Consider the following 26,774-nt stretch of genomic DNA (forward strand, 5'->3'; position numbering starts at 1 on the left):
CCTATGCCCTCACAATGGCATTGATTTGTAGGTCTTCCTCCTGGTCCTGCCAGCGTGACTCTCTTTCTTTTTCTCAGAAAGTGTTAAGACAATATTTGGTAATATGAACTTTTGCGTCAATTGAAGGGCCGATGACCTTCTTGTTTGTCACCTTGATCTTTCTAAAGTACAGTCATGCTCTGTGGAGATACCGGGCTCTTTAAACACAAAATGAGTGAAGCCGATGATGACTCACAGTCTGCCCTATAAAACACCTTTTTTTTGTCTTCTATTCCATAATGTCTGTTAGGATAAAACAGCTAACCTCAGATATTTTCAGATTTTAAAAGTAAACTAATAGCGGCTCAAAAGAGATAAGAAAATGCACAACTGTGTCAAAGGAAAGGTCACTGCAATTTTTATATTGACCCTGTAACCCTGTCGGCACAAATACAGGCTTAGCTACACTGTAGCGGGCAAATATCAAGCACGGGATTTTATGACAATAAATAGAACTAAATAATCTTAATTTAACTCTGATCCCTTCCAGAGTTGGGGACCCCCTGCTATACCAGTATTGGACAATCTCGATCCTGGAGGGCTGCAGTGGCTGCAGGTTTTTGTTCTAACCCAGTTTCTTAATGAGAAGCCAATTATGGCTGATGAAACACTTATTGCTCAAGTGATATTTTGTTGCTTCATTTTAGTGGTCTCGCTTGTTATGGTTCCCCACCCTTAATTGCTTATTTCAGTCTTAAACAGCTGCATTCACTGTTTTTATTGGCTCCTTATTAACAACTAGCTGTGTAAGCCCGTGGTTTAAAAAGCCCAGGGTCATAGAAACTATTGAAATTGTCAGAAAAACAATTGAAATGTAGAGATGTCAGGTAAGTGAAAGGAACTTCTCTGGGCATCTCTCTCCTAGGAGGATTCTTTTTGCCGACGTGCTAGCATCGCTTGTGCGTTAACGGTGGCAGGAAAAGTAAAAGGGATACCGTTTTGCAGATGTTTTAGCGGCTAAGCGACTTTGTCTTTCTTCTGAGGTTTCGTTTTGCTGATGTGCTGGCCTTGCTTGTATTATTTGCGGCTAAGCGAGTTTTCTGTTTCCTCGCAGGTGAAGCACTTACCCTGACTCCACTTCTCACTTCCGGGCCGGAAAGGCACACACAATTCCACACATAGACGTTTATATATAAGACTAGGGGGCTTTGTGCTACATGCTAGCCACTTTGCGCTTGCGTATGGGGATGCAAATGTACAATTTAAACAGATTGTTATTTACATGGGAATTGTTACATATGCATAATAGACCATTTTACATTACAGTGTGTAATTAACCATATTTAAAACATTTGTAAAACACAATAATTTGAAAGTAAATTATGTTTCATGTTGCATTAGAGTTATTTGTTGCATTGTTTGATTTTGTTCTGCTTGGCTTTGAAATTAACATGCAAATACTTTTTAAACTTACACTTTTACTGTAAAACTTCAGTAAAAACAAATTTTGAATTAAATTTTCATCACTATTGCATTGAATTTTGATTCCATGTTTGGACTTGCATCATGACAACACAACGTATAACTGCCCGTAAGTGAATTTCATTTCTTTCTCTCTAATAAATAAACCAACTTTTTTGAATGTTTGTCTCTGTGATTTGTTAACTGTCTTTGCAAAAGCTATTCTAACAGGAAACTGTTAACGTTTTAATATGAATGGCATAACAAGATCTCCTTTGGTGTCTGATGTATTCGCAGAAGATATACTACATTAACTTTCTTGGATACATCCTTCTTTCTACAGTAATTCGTGCGGTAGAAGACCATACGGTGTTAACGGTTGTAGATATTCTTCAAGATATTGTAACTTCATGTTTTCATCTTCCATGCCATCACCATCAACTGTTTCAGCATAGGCTATTGATACACATTTAACCAATTTGCCGTGTAACCGATCAACAATTTTCATGTTAATTCGATTGACTTCATCGGTTTCCGATGCTAGGATTGCCCGTTTACTCATTTCTTCTGTTGATAACCCTTCAGTATGAAATTCTTCCATAAGATTTTGACTTAATACGTCTTCTTTTATTGGGAACTTAAAGTGAGAAAAATGTAAAAATTTATAAGAGCTAAGAGAGCAGGAACTGTGTCTGTCAAAAGTATTCACACCAATGAGAGGTGAGAGGGCCGTGTGCGTGGTTGAATATGGTTGAGAGGAGGGCGTGACTTGAAAAAATCTCATGGCCAAAGTCTCATCTCGCGGGACTTGAAGTTATCTCTTTGAAAAAGTCTCTCCTCAAGATTTCCTTTTATAATAGAGAGATAAGCTGCACGTGACAAAGGAGCCAGCAGTTCTCTATCTAACTGGTTTCCATTTACACTTGAGTGGATTCATCAGACACTATTTAGTTTAATAAAACACTTAAGAGAAATATTGGACAGACTGAAAAATATCCGTTAGGCTTCAAATCATTTGGATAATATCCTTGGAAAGGAAAAAAATCTACGATGTAAGAACCTAACATTGTAGACTAACAAGCCATAAAATTAAATACGGTCTGAGACTGGCAAAGATTGGTTTCTAATTAAGCAATTGGGTTGGAAAGAAATTCTGCAGCCACTGCAGCCCTCCAGGACCGACATTGCCCACCCCTGCACTACACTCGCACTTTCACTTGCACATCTCTTTTATAATTGTACTATTCTGTAACTTTGGATGAAGATTTTCTTTTTAACTTATGCTATTTATGTTATTTGTAAGTGATGTTGTGTTCTGTTATAAGCAGTTCCAGATCTACCAATTGAAACTCCTATACGTTAAGTTCTGGTGAATAAAAGTGATTCTAATTCAGAAGCTAAGATCGCCAGACTAAAGCTTACCCCTCTTGGCCATGCAATACAATCTAATTCACTGGAAAAGGGGATAAAGCTAGGTGTGGTCAGAAGAAAAAGGAAAAGAGGCTGGCAAAGACCACCATCAAGAGCGACACTGGAATAAATATGAAAGATCAGAAAGAAGCCATTAAAGATCAACAGGCTTGAAGGGAGCTGGCCCATAATAGCTCTGAAAGCAGGCCACAGCTGAACAGATAGTCACGTCAAGTCTGATGGACTGACACCCCATCCTGGATGGGTTGCCAGGATCCCAAACTTTATTAAAGGAGATTGAGAATGTTATGTTAAGTATTGCTATTTGTGCGAAATTTAATAAAAATATAGTGTTAATGGAGCCTGTAAGCTGTAAGAACGCTAAATGGAGTGCTAGATTTTTAGCAGAGATACTGATAGAGCTACATATGTGTAGTGCCCCGTGTATTATGGAGATAGTGAAGTGTTTAGTAGGATCATGTGATCTTTTATTATATTACTTCATTAACTGAAAATCAATATGCGTAGTCATAGCCCTCTGTTACGGCTCAGAGCTACCAGTGATCTGAGAGCTTTCAACTGCAAAGGGGATCAGCATGCGGGCAGGATGTGCCCTCTTGCCATTTTTCACTGATATGGTCTTTCATGAATGACGCAACACACACATGTGCATCCTTGTTATTCCCCCTGTGAGGCCGTACTCACTCAGCATGGCCGCCCAGTGTCAGCTTCAGGAGTGTGGAAATCAGAGCTGAACTGGGACCTGCAGTGCTTTCTGATGAGCAGAGACATGGGAAGAAGCCGTGGAAAATGTATTGTACTGAATTATGTAATCAGAGTTAGACGTTCAAGGCATGAGCTGGTAGAAGAAAAGGAAGAATCCAGAGATGTCCAAAAAGCTAAGTGTCTCACACCAGGGTTGTGTGGAATACGAGTACTGGGAAAATACCAAAAAACCCAACTTTTTAAAATGGTACGGTACCAGCATGAAGGTCATTTTGGTGCCAGAACTAAATGGTTATGCAATCGGACCCCCCCACCCTACTCTTCAGGGTTTCATTGGGCTATATTGTCCAAGGGGACCACAAACCTATATAATTATAGATTAAAAACTGAACACCTGCAGTGGACTGGTGCCCTGCCCGGGGTTTGTTCCTGCCTTGCGCCCTGTGTTGGCATTGACTGGCTCCAGCAGACCCCTGTGACCCTGTGTTAGGATATAGTGGGTTGGATAATGGATGGATGGAAACTGAACACTGTCATTTCTTTAAGCTTTCAGACCCTTTACTGTGGCACTCCAGAGTGTGATCAGGCCTATCCTGTTTGCTTCAATTCTCCTTGAGATGTGTCTAAAACGTGATTGGAGTCCACCTTTGGCAAACTGAATTGACAAAAATCAGGCATGGCATCCAAGGAACTCTCTGTTGATCATCAGCTGGAGGCTCAGGTGGGAGGACTGGACACACATGCTTCACTGACAGTGATTGTCATTTGCGGTGGCCGATAACCCCATCCAGTTTTCTTAAATGCATTACTTAACACCTACAAGGGGGTCTCTAACACTTCCATGTCCCCTTGAGAGTTTATAGCCAGTCTTGAGCGTCATTGATGTTTGCTGTGATCATGTGAGCCCTTCTTGGCCTAGAACAATTGACAGTTTCTGTAGTCGGTATGTTAGAAGAAAACAATTTGGTGCAGAGATGTCAAAGAAGGAAAGTGTACAAGTGTTCAGATGCTGTTCGGTCGCTGTCATTGTAAAGTTTGTACGTTCTGCCCTTGTTCATGTCTGCATTTCTCTAGGATTTCTTTTTATATTCCAAAGATCAAGTCAAGTGGAGACTTCACACTGGCCAAGTGTGACAGTGTCCTGCTGTGGGCACAAGGCAGGCTCCTTCCTTCATCCCAATGCAGCCGACAGATGAGTATGCAGGTTTGTCAAAGGAGGGATTTTGAAAGCCAAGAACATTTAGTTTGAAAGAAAAGGTTTTCAGCCACAGGTCATCTGGGTACTCAGTATGGTAGAGTTGTAGATGAGCAGACACTTAAACCCCTGCTGTGATGTTTGTTTGGCTGTGGTCCTCTATTTCTGTAGTGGTCTGCTGAAGAAGGTGCAGCGCTGGATGTAACACTGGCTGGTGGGAGGTGATGTGCACCTATATTGGACGTGCAGTGTGAAGTGTATGTCGCGCACGGAGTAATATGTTATGCTTCCATACTGCTTGGCCATGTCCACCCATCCATCTCAAGGCCTTCTTAAATCCAGTTTAGGATGTAAGGAAAGAATCAGCCAGCTAACCTAAAACACAATTCTTTGGATTGTGGGTAAAAATCCACACAGACACTGTGAGATGGTGCAAACCCAACATGGACAGGGCGCAAATGGAAGACTCAGGAACTGCAAGGCAGAAGGGCTAAGCTCATGTGAGGAATTTGAAAGTCAGAGATAAGCACCAGTGGGGTGGTCGGGATGACCACCGTCTTCCTTTATCAGCCTCCACTTTCCAGTCTGATGCTTTATCTCAACCTAATTGCCTTTTTAACAGAGTGTTAATTTGAAGGGAATGATGATGGGCTCGTGTGTCTGGTGATAAGGCTGGCTTTGTTTGTGAGTGAGGTGACTAGAGGACGGACGCCTGCTGTTCATGACTTGCCGTGTAATTAAAGCTCACTGGTTTGCTGATTGCCTGTCATGTAAATGGAATGACCTGCCTGTTAAAGACATGGCCGTCACAAGAGTGTGAAGAGCCAGCCATGGAGAAGTCTCTCTCTCTAAAAGTATGATGGGAAAAAATGAGAAGGCCTATGGGGGAAATGGTGAACATTTGGTGCAATGGACAAAGAACTATGCAAGGTCAAATAAACTCAAACAATACATCTGGATGGGACACATGGTAGTGTGAAAGTAGCCAAGTAGCACTGCTGCCTTGCAGTTAGGAGATCACGGGTTCATGTCCTGGGGGGTCCTCCTTGCATGGAGAGAGCTTTGAGTAGTGAGAAAAGCGCTATATAAGTGTAAAGAATTATTATTACTGTGGAAAGTAACAGTTGTCCAAAGAGTAGGAAGGGATTGTGGGGTAGAACAGTGCGCTTACTACAAAGTATTACTGAGGAGCTTCCCATGGGACGGGTGTTTTATTGATCTGAAGTGATTGTATTTCACTAATGAAGTCAAGTCAAGTAGCTTTATTCTCATGTAATCCATACACTATATGGCAGCATACAGTGGCACAAAATAACGTTCAACAAGGCCGCAGTGCAACGTATACATCAACGCTGGACAATACTCTACTATACATAGATAGATAAACAAATGAATAATAATAAATAATAGGTAAGTGAATTTCAAGCAGATAGTAATAAATAATCAAATAGTAATAGCACCTAATAATAAATAAAACAGCAGTAATAACATGCAACAAATGTGCTACATACGAATAAGCTACTGGGAGTAGATAATGAAACTGCCGTTATTCATTATTATTATTTTAAACATATTATTATTATTATTATTAGAATTTTTTTTCAGTTGCATAAACAAAGTGGTCAAAATAATCACTACATTCTCTACGCGACTTGCAAACCACAACGCGTTTTGCTAAACTGTTCGTTTTCACTGCTGAACCGACTCCTTTAATCATAACAATAGATAGAGGCTATCGTAAGATGAGATTTTTGCCATTTTCATAATTATCTTGTTCAGGAGACTGGAATCACACAAATCTGTTGTGTGTACATGAATTGCAAGGAGTTTTTCAAAAGGTAATTGGACTGTTTGCTGTTGTATGATGCCACACTGATCGACATTATAACGGTTGTTATTTGGCTGTTTATGCCTTTCTGTGGGTTGGTGTGTCTTATGTATCAACAAAAGGTAGGCCGTCAATTTATCCTCATCATTTGGAAGTGGATTTCACTTACTGTTAACAAAAATAATTTAAACTAGATGTGCATATAAACTAAAAAAGTAATTTATGTTAGTATGTCTGTATTTTTCATTTTTAAAAATGAATATATATTTACAGTAATAGTAATAAAAATAACATTGGGCCCACCAGTGACAAATTTAGGCTCACCCTAAAATGAAATCCTGGCGCCACTACTGGTGTCGTTCTGTGTGAAATGGCCTCAAAATATGCAGCATTCAAACTGAATATGGAGTGAGTGAGTGAGTGAGTGAGTGAATTAATGAATGATCGAATGAATATGAGTGAGTGAGTGAGTGAGTATATAAATGGACAGGAGTATCAAATGAACATACTGTAAGTGGGTGAGTGAGTTAATGAATGACTTCTCTCTCTCTCTCTCTATATATATATATATATATATACAGTATATATAAAAACCCAACGTCTGTCTGTCTGCTTTTCATGAGAGAACTAGGCTACTTCACAGATTTAGATTGGGTTTTTTTCTATAATTTGCTTCAACATTCCAGTTGATTTTGCAACTTCTGTCATCACGCTAAGAATCATAGTTCAGTCGTAGTACCGATTTATTTGCGCAAATCCAAGAGAGACGCAGCGGGCCAAGGGGCGCGGGGCAGAGCCCTCCTCACTTACTCTCCACCCTCAGGGCGTATACCTTACCTCCGCTTAGCTAGCGAACGAGAGACCTACTTCATGGATTTAAATCGGGTTTTTTTTCTATAATTTGCTTGAACATTCCGGTTGATTTTGCAAATTCTTTCATCGCGTTAAGAATCATAGTTCGCTTGCCAGAGCAATATATTTGCACAAATCCAAGACAGAGGCTGCAGGCCTAGGGGAGTGGAAAGCGTGATGTCAGGAGTCGGGAGCCGGGCAGAGCTTTCCTCACTATCCTGTTTCACTACTACACGGGCAGAGCCGCGGGGCATAGCTAGTAGTAAATAAATTGTGAGTGAATGAGAAAGTGAATCAGGGAATAAGTATGGAAGGAGTGGTTGATTGTGAATGAATATGAGTGAAGGAATGAAAATGCATGAGTAAGAATGAGAATGACAGAAAGTGAATGAACAAATGGACACACGTAAGTGAATCATTGAATATGTAGTGGATAAGTGAGCAGTTAAGTGAGTGAACTGATGAATGACTGAGTTAATGTGAGTAAATCACTAAATAAGTATATGAATGGACTGGAGTATCAAATGAACGTGAGTCAGTGAGTGCATGTTTTAAAAAATGAGTTAATACATGAACGGGAGTCAATAAGTAAGCAGATGAATGAATGAATTAATATAACGGGAGTGATTGAATAAATAAATATGAGTGAATAGATGAATATGCATGAGTTAGTGAAAACGAGTGAGAGAATGAATGAATGAATATTAGTCAGTCAGTCATTGTCCAACCCGTTATGTCCTAACTACAGGGTCACGGGGGGTCTGCTGGAGCCAATCCCAGCTAACACAGGGTACAAGGCAGGAACAAATCCCGGGCAGGGTGCCATCCCACGGCAGGGCACACACACTAAGCACACACTAGGGATAATTTAGGTTCGCCAATTCACCTAACCTGCATGTCTTTGGACTGTGGGAAGAAACCGAAGGAAACCCATGCAGATGCGGGGAGAACATGCAAACCCAGGTCTCCTTTCTGCGAGGCAGCAGCGCTATTACTGCGCCACCATGCTGCCCACATGAATATTAGTGAGTGAGTGAAAATGAGAAAGTGAATAAATTACTGACTGAATATGAGATCTAGGTGAGTGAATGAATATGCTTTGGTTGCTCGCTGTTTTTCCTTTCTTCTCATTGTCCGTAATGCAGATTGAAGCTTGTTTTTGCTCAATGGCATTATGTAAAATTCTGTTAGCGGCTAGACTGAATGAATGAATATGAGCGAGTGTACTGTATGAATATGCATAAGTGAGTTTATGAGAATTAGTGAGTGAGTGAAAGAATGAATGTAAGTAAGTGAATTGGTGAATATGGAGTGAGTGAGTGAATGAGTGCATGTTTTAATGAATGAGTCAATAAATGAATGTGAGTCAATAAGTAAGACAATGAATGAATGATACAATTAGAGATGAATGTGAGTGAATGGATAAATATTCGTGAGTGAGTGAAGACGAGTGAGAGAATTAATAGATTACTGACTGAATATGAGTCTTCGAATGAATGAGTGAGTGAATAAAAGTGAAGACAAGTGAGAGAGTGAATGAAAATGTGTGAAAAGAAGTGAGAGAATGACTGACTGAATGGGAGTGAGTGTGAGCAAGTGCTCTGCTTTGGTTGCTCACCCTTTCCCTTTGTTCCAGTCGTCCATAATGTGTGTGCTCAATGACAATATGCCGAATTCTCCTAGCGCCTGTTTTCAAGGCCAGCCGTCTTTATTTGGCTAAAGCTCCATTAAGCAATTTGCGGTTCAGCGTGCATATCTGGTGCAGGCAGCAAAAATGCCTAATTAAATTCAGCAATTGAGTTCCTAAAGCGGGCAACAAGGAGCAGAATGTCAAGGATTTCTACCTTTTATGTGGGAATGAAAGGAGAAGCCAGCGTGGCGTGTTTTATGTAAGGCTCTTGTGGGGGTGGACATTTTCATTTGCTTTATTTATTGGAAGACTTGCTGCATTGCTAGTGGCGGAGAAGACGCCATGGCTCGTATCACAATGCTGAGGTTTGCCCACGTAATCCCAGGGCTTCTGCTGCTGCCGCCCTTTCAACACCAGGGACTCAAGCTCCACTCCCAGGCCGGTCACATTCTGTGTGGAGGCTGATCGTTCCCTCAGTGTCTGTGTGAATTTTCTTTTGGTGTTTCACTTTCTTTCTAAATCCTAAAGATTTTCAGGGTGGGTTCATTTTAAAACGAAAGTGGAATGGAGGCTCTGAGGATAGGGATCTGCACTGCCAATCTGAAGGTTGCCGGTTTGAATCTCGTAAATGCCAAAAAGGGACTCTGCTCTGTTGGGCCCTTGAGCAAGGCCCTTAACCTGCAATTGCTGAGCGCTTTGAGTAGTGAGAGAAGCGCTATATAAATGCAAGGAATAATAATTATTATTATTATTATTATTATTATTATTAAAATGTCTAAACAGGCCTATGTGAAAGATCTTGGATATGTGAGCATGTGTGTCCTGTGATGGACTGGCTTCTCATCCAGGGTGGTTACTGGCTTATGCCCAGTGTTAGTGCAGTAGGCTTTTAAAAATGAATAGGTTGAAATAAAATTGCAGAATGGTCAGAATGGAATACAATAGAAACTTCATTCTGTTTAATAGAAGACACAAATCGGGTTACCTGATGGACTCCATAACTGTGTTCCCAGTTCCTGATCAGGGCCTTATAATGTTCTTACTGTGGCCTCCTACAAGACCCTCTCTATACTCTCCCCACTTTATGAAGCCTCCTGTCTTAAAAATGATTCATTTGGATTGAGTATGTAGTTTGTAGTGAATGTCATGTTTTCCTGCAGAACAGAGATAACAAAGTTTCTGATAGCATAGAAGTCTATAGACACCAGAGCTGAACAACAGTATACCACATCAAAAAAGCCATGAAAAACTCTCACGTTACTCCTGTTGCATAATCCACATGTGAAAGCATCCAGTCCGATGCTCTCAATGCCCCAAACAAATGTATTTGTACTCACATATCGCTAAATAAACCACTTCCAGAAAAACGTGACACTCTCACATCCGCCTGTGCATTGGGATCAAAGACCCGCCTGCCATCTTAACGTTGGTATTCATCGTGCTGAGCCACCACTGGAGTATTTTAGGATTAATTAGCGTCACTCCTTGAACTGCGCAGGTGAATTGACCGTCTGCTTGTTGAAACATGTTGGAGGTCTGAGGCGTATGTCTTCCTCATACTGTTTTCACGTGCTTTTCTTTAGTTTTTACACATCTTTAAGTCATGCTTCTCGCTTTTGTAACGTGAAGTGCAGTGTTAGCTGAAGAATAAGCTGTTACTGAGCTGGACTCCTGACCAATGAATGAGGAGGGGAAGGGGTGGGCCTTCAATTTAAATGCTTGTTCACGTTTGAGCACTTTCCATAATTGTTCACAAGAACGTTTTTCTGGAAATGATTTATTTGACAATATCTATACAAATATAAAAGGCAAAGCCCTCACTGACTCATCACTAATTCTCCCACTTTCCATATAGGTGGGAAGCTGAAATTTTGCATGCATTCCTTGTAGTGCGCTTACAAAAATCAGGTATGTTTCATGTCCTATTGCAACACCCATAAACTGTATATATAGATAAGGGAAACCCCTCCTCACTATTTCTGCGACTTCCAAAACAAGTAGGAAGCCCAAATTTCCCATGCTCATTCTTTATACCGTACTTACAAACGTTTCATTTTGTGCCGTGCCCCGTAACGAACTTTCGAATATAACATCTTCTTTTTGGTGGTTCTCACCACTATGCCGTAAGGAACTTTCAAAACTAACCTCTCCTTTTGGTGGTTTCATTCCTTATTTCCGTTAACAGAGGATTTATTTCATGGCAGAGACACACAAAGGCCGCCCCTGGCCCCCCTTCCTTTTTCTCCACCTACCACGTGGTTGGCTCCCTGCCCATAGACATTAACGACATAAGGCGCTCATGTGCCTCCTCACTCGCTTCCTTACTTTCCTCAGCTGTTCGTCGTGCTCACTGCTCCCTTCTTCTTTACTCCATCGCTTCAAGGGAGGTAGGACTGCTCACTCTTCTTTCAGGCTACCTGTAAACCTTGCCCATACTGATTCCAATTCAAACACCTCCAATTTCCAGTAAGGGTCTTCTTCGCTATGACAATAAACAAGTCACAGGGTCAGAGTCTAAAAAAGGTCACCATTGACTTGACACAAGATTGCTTCTGACATGGCCAACTGTACGTTGCATGATCGAGAATAAGCTCAGCAGACAGCTTGGTCATTTTACAGCCCAAGGGCAGAACTGCAGACTTCGTTTACAAAGAGATCCTTACATCCTAAAAATGTGCATTTCTCATACACATTTACAATCATAAACTCTTTACAATCATCAAATTCAATCTCAATTCTAAAGTAAGCCTACGACAATTACATTGACAATCATGTTACGTTATTTTGAAAATGTTTCCTTTTCTTTATCATAACTTCTTTAACACACTACTTCTCCACTGTGAAATGCTGGTATTTTGCTCGTTTTAGTATAAAAATCAAGTGTTTGGGATGATGTGAGCATACGACTTAATGACTTGACATGGCGATTATGCGACATGAGCAACATGAGATTTTTTCATGGATGTTTTTGATGTGGTTTGCTGTCGTCCAGCGTTAGTCACCATGGATGCCTATTCCATCGCAAATTTTGCTGTTTCCATTCTGCATGAAAACATCGGCCATCACTACAAACTACAAGGGACAAGTAACATATTAAAAGAATATTATTTTTAGGTGGTGTATTCCTTTAAAGTGTCCACAGCCTGTCTGTGGGTCTGGTGCCATATTGGAGTTGGTTTCCAGCTCAGGACAGTTCCTGTGGTTTTCCTCCTCCTTTATGGGATCACACTGTGGATTCTGGTTACACTCTTCATATACGTTATCTCATGACATTATTCATTATTTTTTTAAACCTGCTTATTCTAAGACATTATCAAATGCAGCATGATCAATCACAAGGCAGGAACAAGTTCTGGAGGGGAGACCACTAACATTTACGTTTACGTGCTTAGCAGACGCTTTTATCCGAAGAAACCTATAAAGGAAGTCAGCATAATCAAGTAATGTCGGTCCAGGGACAGTTTTGAATAAGTGTAGCAGGACAGGTTATAAATGTTGATCACCACAAGTGAAGAGCTATAAAGCTAACATCACAAAAAGTGATCAATTAACAGTATGACAGAAATCCACAGAGCAAGAGCATACGTTAACTGTTTGACGGATATTCACAGAACATCAGTCACTTCTTAAACACATTGAGGGAGTCAGCAGTTTGAGTGGAGGTGGGTGGCTCATTCCACCAGCTAGGAGCTGCATAGGAGAAGAGTCTGGGTTGAGATTTGATACCACCCAGAGGTGGCATCACCAGACGGTGTTCACCAGCAGACTTAAATGTGGGCGTCAAGGACAAACACTGGATAGATTCAGAGTTGCCACTCCCTGGAATGATGGAGAAAACATAATGGCGATGTGCAATCTCTGAGATATGAACCCAGGACACTAGGGCTGAATGGTGTATCCCATGATATTACATAAAGGTATTTTCTGATTAGATTAGATATACTTTAGGGTGGCACGGTGGCACAGGAGTAGCGCTGCTGCCTCTCAGTAAGGAGACCTGGGTTTGCTTCCTGGGTCCTTCCTCTGTGGAGTTTGCATGTTCTCCCCGTGTCTGCGTGGGTTTCCTCTGGGTGCTGCAGTTTTCTCCCACAGTCCAAAGACATGCAGGTTAGGTGCACTGGTGATCCCTAGTGTGTGCTTGGTGTGTGGGTGTGGGTGTTCCCTGTGGTGGGCTTGTGCCCTGCCCGGGGTTTGTTGGAGTGTAGAGGATCTGCAACAATGAAATTCAGAATACTTGTATAATTCTCTCAGCTGCCAGAGTCCTTTGGCTATGATTTGTAGCTGCCGATGAGTTTCGCAGCCCCCAGGACATTACAGTTTTAGCTATGCAGCAAAAGGGAACTACAGTGGAACCTCGGTTCACAACCATAATTCGTATGGTATTCGTAAACCGAGTTGGTCGCGAACTAGCAATTTCCCCCATAGGATTGTATGTAAATACAATTAATCCGTTCCAGACCATACAAACTGTATGTAAATATATTTTTTTTAAAGATTAAGCACAATTATAAATAATTACACAATAGAATACAGTGTAATAGTAAACTAATGTAAAAACATTGAATAACACTGACACAAAACACCCAGGCTTCCTGCTCAGCCGCAGGAAGAGGCTCGCTCTCTCTCTCTCAGCAGCACGCGCAGGCAGGCAGGCACGTCTGACCGAGAACAATGCAACACGTACAGAAATCTTCGGCGCGCACAAACCGAAAGGGAAACTGGCTTGTTCGTATACCGAGTGTGTGGTCGTGCACCGAGGCAAAAGTTTGGCGAACTTTTTGGTCGTGAACCGAGACGTTTGTGAACCGAGGTTCCACTGTATATCTGAAATGGACAAGCTGCTTACCATATTGATTGAGGACCAGAATTGGAAGCATATGCCCCTAAACATCATGACCAGCACAGTAAAAGTGTTAGGTTTGTTTAAAAAGGAGGACTTGAATATAAGTGTATCTGACAACTCCCCTATAATTATGGAGATTCGCCCGTATTGACTTGTGTCCCTGTTGCCAGAACGTAACCCGGACGTAGGTTGACAGACACCTTTGCTAACTTCCTACAGCTTCTGATTGGAGTAAAGTAAGGGACATCAGGAGGAAGTATTGAATAGCCTAATGGCAGCAGGCAGAAAAGATCCGCAGAAGTGATTCTTATTACACCATGGAGGTTTATGCCTGTGGGCAAAAGTAGTCCAGGAAAATGCTACCCTGGAAGGGGTGGCCAAATTGTTCATGATGGCATCCAATTTTTCCAGCATTTTGCTTTTTTTTTTAAACTTATTTATTTAAAAGCTTCTATAAAATGTCAGATTTCCCTGGAGTTTGTTCTACAGTATCTATCTATCTATCTATCTATCTATCTATCTATCTATCTATCTATCTATCTATCTATCTATCTATCTATCTATCTATCTATCTATCTATCTATCTATCTAGTCAGTCCTGTGATGGTGCTGGCTTTACTGATAAGTTTGTTCAGACGTTTTGTATCACCTGATCTCAAGTTGCTGCCAGAGGACTGATAAAACATTTCCAGTCACTTGCTGGATAAATCAAAATGAGTCTCCTCATGAAGTCGAGTCTGATCTGGGCCTTCCTATACAGTTCCATTATGTTGCCAGACCAGTTCAGTTTGCTGCTCATATGGACCCCTAAGTACTTGTCGCAGGGTACCACCTCCACTTCCTCTGATTGGATGGTGACTGGTCTTAGGCACACCTTAACACACCAGAAGTCCACCACCAGCTCTTTATTTTCTTGTTGATGTCGAACTGCAGATGGTTCTACTTCTACCACAAGACAAAGTCCTCCACCAGCCTCCTGTACTCCAACTTGTCTCCATTACCAATGCAACCTATGATGCAGGAATAATCTGAGAACTTCTGTGGATTTCAAGAGCTGGTACTATAGTGGAAGTCGTTTGTGCAGTGGGTAAACAGGAAGGGAGAGGGCACAGTTTCCTGAGGTAGCCCACTGTTAGACACCACCATGTCTTGCACACCGCCCTTAAGTCTCACATACTGCTGTCTGTTAGTCAGGTAGTCCATGTTCTAGGAGACTGAAGGGGCATCAAAATGCATAATCCTCGGCTTGTTCCCTAGTCTAAGAGGCAGGATGGTGTTAGAGGTGCGGGAGAAATCAAACAAAATGATTCTGCGTGGGATGTTGGCTTTGTCCCTGTGGCAGTAGGCTTTTTGGAACATATGCCGGTACATCGTTTTCTTACCAAAACTAAATCTTTTCTTTGGCTGCTATGTTGTATAATTGTTTTTTTCCTGATGTAGCTTCAAAATGCAAAGCAGACATGAGGTGCTGCAGCGTGATAGGTGAGTTGAATTAAAGAGCAATAGATTCACCAGAAAAGAACATCAGAAAACAATGGTGGCTGAAGGCGTTAGCAGTTCAGCCCCCCTGAAAAGATAACACGTGTTCGGTACTAGTCTTTACTCAGTGAGAGCCTACGCAGTAGAATGAGGCCCAGGCAGATTTTTATGGATAATTGATCCATTGATGCAACATTATGCACGTGACCCCGGGCCTTGTGTCTATTCTCGAGTGGAGCCGCCTCACTTCTGTCAGCCACTGAAAACACGAGATCTGGGACCTTTAATTATGGGCATATTTTGGATATGGGAGGACTTCTTCTCCCTGACTAATAACAGGGTTGTCATCACTTCCTGAGAAACAGTAGCCTTTCTAAATAGCAGCACTCCCACTCACCAAGAGGCTGAGACATGAGAACAGGCAAGAAATACGAAGATCAAGTGACTGATCAGAGGACTGGAGGGGGTCTGATCACTTCAGCTCTATTGTGCCTGTCTGTGTGTCACGGCAGTTTGACAAAATGGGGAGTAGAAAAGAGAAAGTTAGACCATTACTCTACTACAAGCCATCCATTCATCATTCAAACCCATTTAGTGGGAGTTCGGAGTCTACCAGAGTACCATCAGGTGAAGGTCATCAGGGAGCATATGGTGCGCGTCCGCGTGCATTATTAAAGGGGCCGCCTCTCTCCATTCGAGGAGCCGGAGTCGGGTGGAAGAGGACAGAGCTTGCAAGTGGAGGAGAGGAGGTGGCAGGAGACTTGTGAGTTTAAGTACTGTTTAGTGCACTGTGCTGTGAGAAGGAAGAGCTGTGAATAAAAATGTGTGTGTTTTGGACATCTGGCTGTCTCAGTGTCTGTCTGTGTTTGGGCATCTTTCATAATACATGGGACTCTCCAGTAACAGAAGGATGGGAGAGGGCAGCTTATCAGGGACACTGCCTTCCCCAGGATAATAGATGGCAGCTTCTCTGGACTGCAGTGATACCCCAGATGCCCGCAGAGCCTATAGGACTGGGAGTTCCGCAATACAGCCCAGCTAGGTACCATGGGTGCCGCCAGGAGATGCTGCAGGAAGACTGGAGAGTTCCTACTGTGCACATAGCTCGGAAGTACTCCAAAGTCATGGGGACGGAGTCACAGACCTACTTCCGGGCTGAAGAAAAATACAGTTCTCCATCTGACCCAGAAGTGTTGACGATTCACGTGGACGGAAGGACAGAAGCAGTTCCGGGTCAAAAACTATACAAAGGACTGGTGGAGACCCAGTAGGCAAGCCTGTGTCGGGAGGAGGTGGACAACACTTGCTGGGAAGTGTGGAGGAGAGAGAATATCGTGGTTATTGTTAGAGTTGTCTGTTATTGTGACTGTGGTCACTGTGGAGGCACCTGAAAAGAAGAAATAATTAAAAAGAATACTTCTTGGTGCTTTTAACGTGTGTCCAGCATGCCTGTCTGTTGGGTTTAAAGAGGCAACAGCAACCTCTATCGTCTTACAATATATATATATATATTGTAAAAAAGGAACAGACTTGACACACGTAAAAAGGTTTGGGGCAGCCACCCCTATAATATTCCTGGCTGCAAATGGTTTTTTGAAATAGCACAGAGCTGTTCACAATACTGAGTCCAAATCAAAGTTGACGAGGGTTGGAAAAAATTGTGGCTTTAAGGGATCAGACCGGAAGTGATGCAGGAGAACTGGAAGTGATGTCCTTCTGATGTCAGCCTTTGAGCCGTAAGTGACGTTCTTCTGGGTGCCAGAACCAGCATCATCAGCACTGAATCAGATCAGGTCTGTAGAGATAACAGGAAAAGGTTTAGTGCCCCCCGCCACCCCTTGGCTTGGCATGGAATTACCTTTGCTTGGTCTATACAATGTCCCCCTACTCGCACGTGTGTGTATATATATATATATATATATATATATATATATATATATATATATATATATATATATATATATATATATATATATATATATATATGGCCCCCTTGACACCCTCACCACAAAGCCATTGAAGTCCTCACCTATAATGGAACATGAGACCATTCAGCCAGCAGTCAGTACTCGCTCTTTTCTCAAACAGAAAGAGTATTTTTTTCCTACCAATTTAGGTAGACTGATACTTGTCAGTTTTTTTTTAGGTTCAGGGAGACGTGATAAATTTTCAATGCATCGTCTTTGAAAGGAGAGCACAAGAAACACAAAAAGAGAGCATGATTACAGTGTTTAAAATTATCAAGAGGATTAGTTCTGTGCCAAGTAGTGTGGTAGACGGTGGGACTTTAGGGTCTTTCAAAAGTCGACTTCTTGTTATTTTGTGGATAGGACTGGTGATCTTTATTGTTCTGATGTACTCTGATGAATGAAGTAGATCCCAGCTTTTACTTTAAAACATATTCTGCAATAAGAAATTGGAGACATGGTTGGAAATTTGTGAATTTTGCACAAATGTTAGAAAGTTTTTCTTCATGCAAAGAACCATAGAGGCATGGAATAAATAACCGAATAGTGATGTGGAGAGAAGGACTGTAGAAACTTTCAGATCTCGATTTGATGTTATTTTGGACAATCTAAGTGAATAGGATGGATGTACGTGTTGGGCCAAATGGCCTGTTTTCATCACAATTGTTCTAATGTTCTAAAAAAATAAATCTCTAGTCCTGTTTGTCTGCAAGTGTCAGACGCCTGTCATTTGTCCAGGGTCTTCATGTAGGTGTAATGTGATTGCCTGCCTTTATGAGACCTGCACATCTTCTTCTTCAAGTGAACAGAGCAGGTTGCTGCCTCACTTTCGTAATGGTCTGATAGCTGTACCAGTTTAGGTGCCATTTACAAGCCTCTGCAGTTCCAATAAAAAGTTCTCACCTCCTTGAAAGTTTTCCCATTTTATTGTTCTGCAACAGTGGATCACATGTCATGTCAAGGCCTAGAGAGATCAGTGGGAATCAATCACCCTAACTTACGTATGTGTGAATAAAGCTGGAAAATTACTGGGTCAGTCATTGTGTATGTCAGAACAGTTTGATGTAGGACATGGTGATATTTTGGTGTCTGAATTAACAAAGCGTGAAAAGCTTGGATAATAACTCATTTAAATTTGTAACTAGCTTGAGAATTTTCACAAAATTTCACAGTATGAAACTGAAAGGTTTGTTTTCCTGTGTAAGGTTGTAAAAGCACTGCCTTTGTATGGTTGGACGTTTCGACCATTTGACAATGTTTTCAGTTATCACTGTACATTGCCCAGAGGGGACTGGGTGGTCTCATGGTCTGGAACCCCTGCAGATTTTATTTTTTTCTCCGGCCGTCTGGAGTTTTTTTTTTTGTTTTTTCTGTCCCCCCTGGCCATTGGACCTTACTCTTATTCTGTGTTAATTAATGTTGACTTATTTTATTTTCTTACTGTGTCTTTTATTTTTCTATTCTTCATTATGTAAAGCACTTTGAGCTACTTTTTGTATGAAAATGTGCTCTATAAATAAATGTTGTTGTTGATATCTGTATGTGTAAACCAAGTTTAAAGCTAAACACGTTGTTTTCAGACGATAATGTAAGGAGCCTTTCACGTTAGAGAGCGGGCTGCGTGACACAAAAATCTAGATTTAAATGACAGTAAAACTTGTTTACACTCGTGAGAACTCACACTTCTGCCTCAATTCTGAACATGTATGTGACGATAACGTGCGTTTATCTCTCTTTGTCGTTCTTGCATTTTGTATTCTGCACTTGATGCATTTGACGATCACATGTATCTGTCTTTGTCATTCCTGCATTCTGTATCCCATACTTGACTGTCAGTAGATGGCGCTGCACTTTTTCTTCTTCTTCCTATTATGGTGTTCTTCACTTCATCATGTCTTCAGCCTCTACCATCTGCTTGATGCTTAGCAGATGTCACTGGGGTATTTTTTCCAAGTCTGAGATCAAGTTTCTAACCTTATTAGATTGTGAATAATTGTGTGATAGACAGACAAGACTTAGCATTTTATTTACAGTATACAGATAATAAAAACATGTGAAAAATGAAAATTAACAAAGAAAAATAAATATACACCAGGGAATACCACCTGGCTGAAACATGGCAAGAATGACCAAAACTGAAAAATAAAATCAAACACACAAGGATTTACTTTGGTGTCCACAAATGTAAATGTCACCATCAATACCAGCACATGTCTGACATCATCCACAACAACTTCTCGTCACCACAGAATAGTAATGGTGGACCTTTACTAACGACAAAGCCCCACAAAATGGAGTAGCCTATAAAAACATAATGATAAAGAAAATGGCAGCTCCTTAAACTGTAGTCCATAAAGATGAAATGCGATCCCAGCATCAAAGTCAATATGAAAATAAAAAAGAAATGCAAAAATAACCATAACACTAAATAAAAACCTTCAAGATCATAACAATAGCATTTTTCAAACTGTTTAATCCAACCCAGGGTGTTACGGGAGCAGAATCAATCCTGAACTACGGACGAGGCACCAACAGCTCTGGACTGGGCACAAGTCCCTGGAGGGCCTGTTTCTGCATTTGCCAACATTGGCAAACACACACAGTGCCAGGTTGGAATCATCACGTAATGTGCACACCTTTGAAGATTTAGGAGGTGCAGAATGTGAGCCCAGGATACTGGAATCAACAGCACCTCTCTGAAGCAAAATTTTAACGCTGAGAACAATCTTCCATATTTCACCTCGCTTAGATATGTGTCTTTGACCTTTTTGTGCAAGGAGAATTGCAATATTCCATAAGATTATAACATTTTGTTAACAAACATACCTGTACTCCAGCTATAATTTTGACACCAGTTACATTCGTGAGAACTCACACTTCTTCCTGAGTTCTGAACAAGTTTATCTCTCTTTGTCGTTCTTGCATTTTGTATTCTGCACTTGATGCATTTGATGATCACATTAATCTCTCTTTGTCATTCCTGCATTCTGTATCCCATACTTGATTTTCCGCCGTTGGTTCAGCACTGTTTCTTCTTCTTCCTACTATGGTGTTCTTCATCATGTCTTTGGACTCAACAATCTGCTTGATGTTCGGCAGATGTCACTGGGGTACTTTTTCCAAGTCTAAGAGCAAGTGTCTAGCCTTATTAGATTGGGAATACTATAATTATGTGACAGACAGACAGGCCTTAGCATTTTATATACAGTATACAGATTAAAATTAACAAAGCATAAATAAATATATGCCAGGGAATACCTTCTGGCTGAGACACAAGGATTTACACAACGTCAGTTTAGAGGCACCAACAGCTCTGGACTGGGCACAAGTCCCTGGAGGGCCTGTTTCTGCATTTGCCAACATTGGCAAACACACACAGTGCCAGGTTGGAATCATCACTTAACGTGCACGTCTTTGAAGATTTAGGAGGTGCAGACTGTGAGCCCAGCATACTGAAATCAACAGCACCTCTCTGAAGTAAAACTTTAATGCTGAGAACAATCTGCCGCATTTCACCTCGCTTAGATATGTGTCTTTGACCTTTTCGTACAAGGATAATTACGATATTCCATAAATAAACATTTACAAATCATAGATCATAACATTTTGTTAACAAACACACCTGTACTCCAGCTATAATTTTGACGTCACTGCTATTTGTATTCATTTATCAATTTGCTATTTCAGGTCAAAGGGGGTTGTAGCCAATCTGAGCAGCATCAGACACAAAGCACGGGTCATCCCTGAATTGGGTGCCATTCACTCAGTCATACAGGGTCAGCTTAGGCTACATTTTCATTTAAAAACACATACATTAGTCTCCATTTTCACCTTTTTGACCACACTAAACCGGCATTTGTAAACCCCAAAATGAAAATGCTCTCCAGAGCCATATATTTCTGAACACACTGTCTTAGCATTGTAGTGTGGAGGGTCCAGAAATGCAGACACTGTAATCGCACTGTGATTTGTTTCTGCTTATTATGTAGCCCGTCCCTGAATGGATTATTCACTTTCCAACATGTCATTCCCTGATTGGTTACTCTGCAGAAGACAACCATATTCCAGTATAGTGTGCATTGAGGAGTTGCTTCCCTTGGCGCTTGTTGTGTTGCTCACCTGTATGCTTCTAAATTGTATTTTTTTACAGTTTGAATGTGGCATACATGGCACAAAATGCAAATTATTTGCTGATCACTACAGTTTAGTGTTAAATTACGTTGTCGCTGGCATAACTATCCCTTTAAGGAGAGTTCCTTACTTGTTTCTGCTGATGGCACCTGCCCAGTGTAAGTGATCATATATGTTGTATGTGTTTTCGGTTGTTTTAGTGTGGACAGAGATCATTTTAAGAGTTTAAAAATACTGCACTTCATATTGGAGTCATCAGTTAAGTGAACATAATTTGAGCGAGATGTAATAAAGCCAGAAATTGAATTTGGGTCCTTGGAGCTACAGGGCCGTCATGCTCTTGTTTATGTAAAGCGCGGTTTCTTTGGAAGACTTGTTCATTGCTTTTTGTTGCTTGTGCTGGAGCTCATTTATGGACCGTATGCTCCATGTGACAAAGGTTTTTTTTAGTAAAGTACAACTGCAGGGTAAAATCTAGGTCACTGTAGAAGTTGTGTTAAATAAAACCGGCTTGGAACATGCTTACTGTAGAATATAAAGGGGCAAATAACACTTTGGCTGATGGTGTCTACCTACAGAAATATTTGCTGCTCAAAATCAGACCTTTACAGTTGGCCTTTGAAGGTGGCTCTGCTTTTGTTGAAACTTTGATCAAAAGGACTGCAGTTATCTGCAGCAGTAGGAGATGATTCCCTGCCGGCAATGTTGTGTGGGCAGACTTGTGATGGCCGACTCTGCTTTTCTATCAGTTCTGATACACTCGGTCGGCTGGGAGAAAAAGGAGATATAATCGTCTGGAAGAGGCGAACCTCAAGGGATGCAATTCCAGATTAAATGCTTGCATTTTCTCAGCATTTCTGCTTTACTAAAGGATTGCTTGGCACTGTGATATCCATCCAAAAGCCTGTTTCTTTTAATTATAGAGATGTGCTAATTTACAGAATTTAGAAAATTTCTGTTCATAAAATTTCAATTGGATATGTTTGTTTGAACCCATGGACTACATTTGACAAAAAAGAAGATGAGCTGACGTCCTCAGGCTCTCCTCTGTAATGTTGAATCCTTACTGCCATGAGGTCACCAGATAATCTAGAAATAACAGAGTATCCGCAGCCAAGTGCACAAATCTGCTTTACAGGGTGGGGCAGCACATTATCTTTAAAGAAGAGGGAGCTATACACTTATTTTTCTGTTTTAAGTGTTTTTTAAACCAAGTGATTCCTCAGCAAGGGAGAACTGGACCATAGTGCTGTCTATAAAGTAAAATCATTTTAGAAGGTCTATTGTATCAGAGAAAACACCCAGCTTACTTGAAAGTGGACAGATAGATAGATTTTAATTTAGAGTAGTAGGCAGGATTAGATGGATAGATACATAGATATATGTGAAAGGCACTATATAATTGATAGATTTTAATTTAGTGTAGAAGGCAGGATCACATAGATACAGACATATATGTGAAAGGCACTATATAATAGATTTTAATTTAGTGTATAAGGCAGGATTAGATAGATAGATAGATGTGAAAGGCATGATATAATAGATAGATTTTAATTTAGTGTTGTAGGCAGGATAAGATAGATAGATACATGGATATATGTGAAAGGTACTTTATAATAGATTGATTTTAATTTAGTGTAGTAGGTAGGATAAGATAGATAGATAGATAGATGTAGCTTTGTATAGAAACTCAAGAAATTCTGTAACAAACAACAGCAACCTCCTTCAAGCACATAAAAAGAATGACAAAAATACATGGCAAATAATAAAAGACCACTGTTTTGTAGTGTTGGGGTCATAGGGTGACCCCTTTATACTCCGTTTTATACTCATTATTATGTATACCTTAACAAAATGTCCTCAAGTTCCTCTTATGGCCCTCATATGTTACTTTACCTTTTATATCTATAACCTCGGCCAACCAGCCAGAACACTAGAACAGACTGCACTGATTAACTGTCACATTTATTAATGCATTATAGATAATATGTCCAGTATATAAGTAAAGTACAAATGTGAGTGCTGGCAAAATAATATTAAAACTTCCTGTGTCATAATCTTGCTTAGGCAATCAGGTGTCTTGGTCTTGGTCTTTGCTCCTGCATGGCCTTTGAATATGGCCAACAAGAGAGGTGTTCTTCTCCTCCTCCATAGATCAAAAATAACAGAGAGAGTCAAAGAGACCAAACTTATGCCAGTCCCTTGGTTTCCTGTCACATGTTGGAGACCAATGGGCCGCTGTGGTGCAGAGTGCCTCTCCTGATTCAATGACCTGTCCTAATTGACCACATCCCAGTACTCCAATGATCAATGCAATAAATGGACTCCCTACTTCATACCAGTTCTTGTTTCAGCATGACCCCGTTCTGCCTCCTTGTTGCCCTTTTCATCTCAGGCTAGCTGGCTAGTTTCAAAGCCTTACTTGTTCTTTCCTGGTGAGATGGCTCATTGAAGGTCCTAATGGTTACAGGTAGATGACTGAATGCCTCCAACCCTCCTACCACAAATTACATTTCCGAAAACACTTCTTAGCAAAATGTTCTAATCAGTGATAGCATTCCTAATACTTAGTTGAGTTTACAGTGACTTGTTTAGAGAAAGCTGTTTAATTCTTAAATGACAATTTACAAACCGTTATCAAACGTGTATGTGCAGCATTGTTCATAAGGGCACTCTCCTTTGCTGCTACTTCCAGGGGGTCCAGAGGTGTCTCATAGCTGATCTTGTTGATTTAATGGGCCTTTCTTGAAGTGATGTTACTGACCCAGCACACCACAGTGTAGAAAATCATACTGACCATCACAGAGATGTAGAAGATGTGAAGGATGTCACTACTCACATTAAAGAAGTGCAGTTTCCTAAGAAAAGAGCCTGATCTGCCCCTTCTTCTATATTTCCTCTGTGTTACGGCACCAGTCCAGCCTGTGATTGATGTGGACACCCCGTAACAATGCACCACCTCCTCATCCACTCCCTGAGTAGTGACAGGATCTATAGGATCTTTGGTGTGGCCAAAGTCAATAAGCAAAGTTCTCCACCTGACTCTGTTTCATCCCCCTTATTGGTAAACTCCGTAAGTGCAAAATCATATGAGAATTTCTGCAAGTGAAAAGACCTGGGGTTAAATTTGTAGTCGGAGGTGTACAGGGTGGAGAGAAAAGGAGACAGGACTGTTCTCTGTGTTGCTCACACAGTCCTTGAGTCTCACAAACTGCGGTCTGCCTGACAGATGGTCCATTATCCAGGACTCCATAGGCTTGTCCTTCTACATATCCCTGAGCATACCCCTCAACAGAGGTGGCTCTATGGTATTGAGGGCGCTGAAGAAGTCAAACAATAAAATGGTCACAGTGTTGCCAGCTTTGTCTGGCCTTTTTAAGCAGATAAATAAATGCATGTTCCACGCCAGTCTTTATTCCGATAAGCAAACTGCAGTGGTCTTTCACAAGAGGACTCATATAGTCCAGGACCAATCTCTCAAAGGTCTTCATGATGTAGGAATTAAGGACCACTGGTCTGTAGTCATTAGGTGAAGAAGCACCTGCCTTTTTTGGAAAAGGAACAACAAAGGACGTGGCCCTCTGGCTCTGTTTTTTGTCCAAGATATTTTATCTTCAAAAAAAATATCATTGTTAGACAATTTTGGACATTATGGACGTTTTATTCTTTATTATCATTTTAGGCCTAATTTCTTCCCACCATAAGATAACAGTTATCTAAGTCTGGGCTGACTTTCTCCATTTATCCTTGTGTTCTTAAGGAGGCTAGCAAGTACATCTATAAACCCTTGACACATATTTTTAGGAAGTCACTGGGCACTGGAGAGATTCCGAAGGACTGGAAAATGGCAAATATCATCCCATTATATAAAAAGGGTGACAGGGCAGATCCAAGCAACTATAGGCCAGTAAGCTTAACATGCATTACAGGAAAATTAATGGAAGGAATTATTAAGGATAAGATTGAGCAACACATGGCAAGGACCGGAGTTATTTTGAACAGTCAGCATGGGTTCAGAAGAGGGAGGTCGTGTTTTACTAACATGCTGGAATTCTATGAGGAGACAACAAAAGGATAAAATCAAAGTGGAGCTTATGATATTATTTATCTGGACTTTCAGAAAGCATTTGATAAGGTGCCACATGAGCGGTTGGGCATCAGATTAAAAGAAGTGGGAGTTCAGGGTGATGTTTTTAGATGGATGGCTCAGACACAGGAATCAGAGGGTGATGGTGCGAGGAACCTCATCAGAACTGGCCGATGTTAAGAGTGGTGTTCCACAGGGGTCAGTGCTAGGGCCGCTGCTTTTTTTAATATATATAAATGATTTAAATGGGAATATAAGTAACAAGCTGGTTAAGTTTGGAGATGATACCAAGATAGGTGGATTAGCAGATCATTTGGAATCCGTTATATCATTACAGAAGGACTTGGATAGCATACAGGCTTGGGCAGATTTGTGGCAGATGAAATTTAATGTCAGTAAATGTAAAGTATTACACATAGGAAGTAAAAATGTTAGGTTTGAATATACAATGGGAGCTTGGAAAATCGAGAGTTCACCTTATGAGAAGGATTTAGGAGTTATAGTGGACTCTAAGCTATCAACTTCCCAACAGTGTTCAGAAGCCATTAAGAAGGCTAACAGAATGTCAGGTTATATAGCGCCTTGATCTGTGGAGTACAAGTCACAGGAGGTTCTGCTCATCCTTTATAATGCACTGGTGAGGCCTTCATCTGGAGTCCTGTGTGCAGTTTTGGTCTCCAGGCTACAAAAAGGACATAGCAGCACAAGAAAAGGTCCAGAGAAGAGCGACTAGGCTGATTCCAGGGCTACCGGGGTTGAGTTATGAGGAAAGATTAAAAGAGCTGAGCCTTTACAGTTTAAGCAAAAGAAGATTAAGAGGTGACATGATTGAAGTGTTTAAAATTCTGAAGTGAATTAGTACAGTGGATCGAGACTGGTATTTTAAAATGAGTTCACCAAGAACACGGGGACACAGTTGGAAACTTGTTAAGGATAAATTTCGTACACACATTAGGAAGTTTTTCTTTACACAAAGAACGACAGACACTTGGAATAAGCTACCAAGTAGCGTGGTAGACAGTAAAACATTAGGGACTTTCAAAACTCGACTTGATGTTTTCTTGGAGGAAACAAGTGGATAGGACTGGTGAGCTTTGTTGGGCTGAATGGCCTGTTCTCGTCCAGAGTGTTCTAATGTTCTAATGTGTGTTCTCTGGAGGTGATGACTCTACTCTGCCTGAGTATC

The 26,774-nt window shown here is 41.0% G+C and overlaps 1 protein-coding gene across 3 annotated transcripts in view; it reads left to right on the forward strand.

Annotated features, from left to right (window-relative positions):
- The window catches only part of ryr2a (ryanodine receptor 2a (cardiac)), a 612,010-nt gene that overhangs the window by 30,033 nt on the left and 555,203 nt on the right, over positions 1–26,774 (forward strand). The gene's annotated exons all lie outside the window — the stretch shown is intronic.

The sequence above is a fragment of the Polypterus senegalus genome, chromosome 16, assembly GCF_016835505.1.
Source record: "Polypterus senegalus isolate Bchr_013 chromosome 16, ASM1683550v1, whole genome shotgun sequence".
Taxonomy (NCBI): Eukaryota; Metazoa; Chordata; class Cladistia; order Polypteriformes; family Polypteridae; genus Polypterus; species Polypterus senegalus.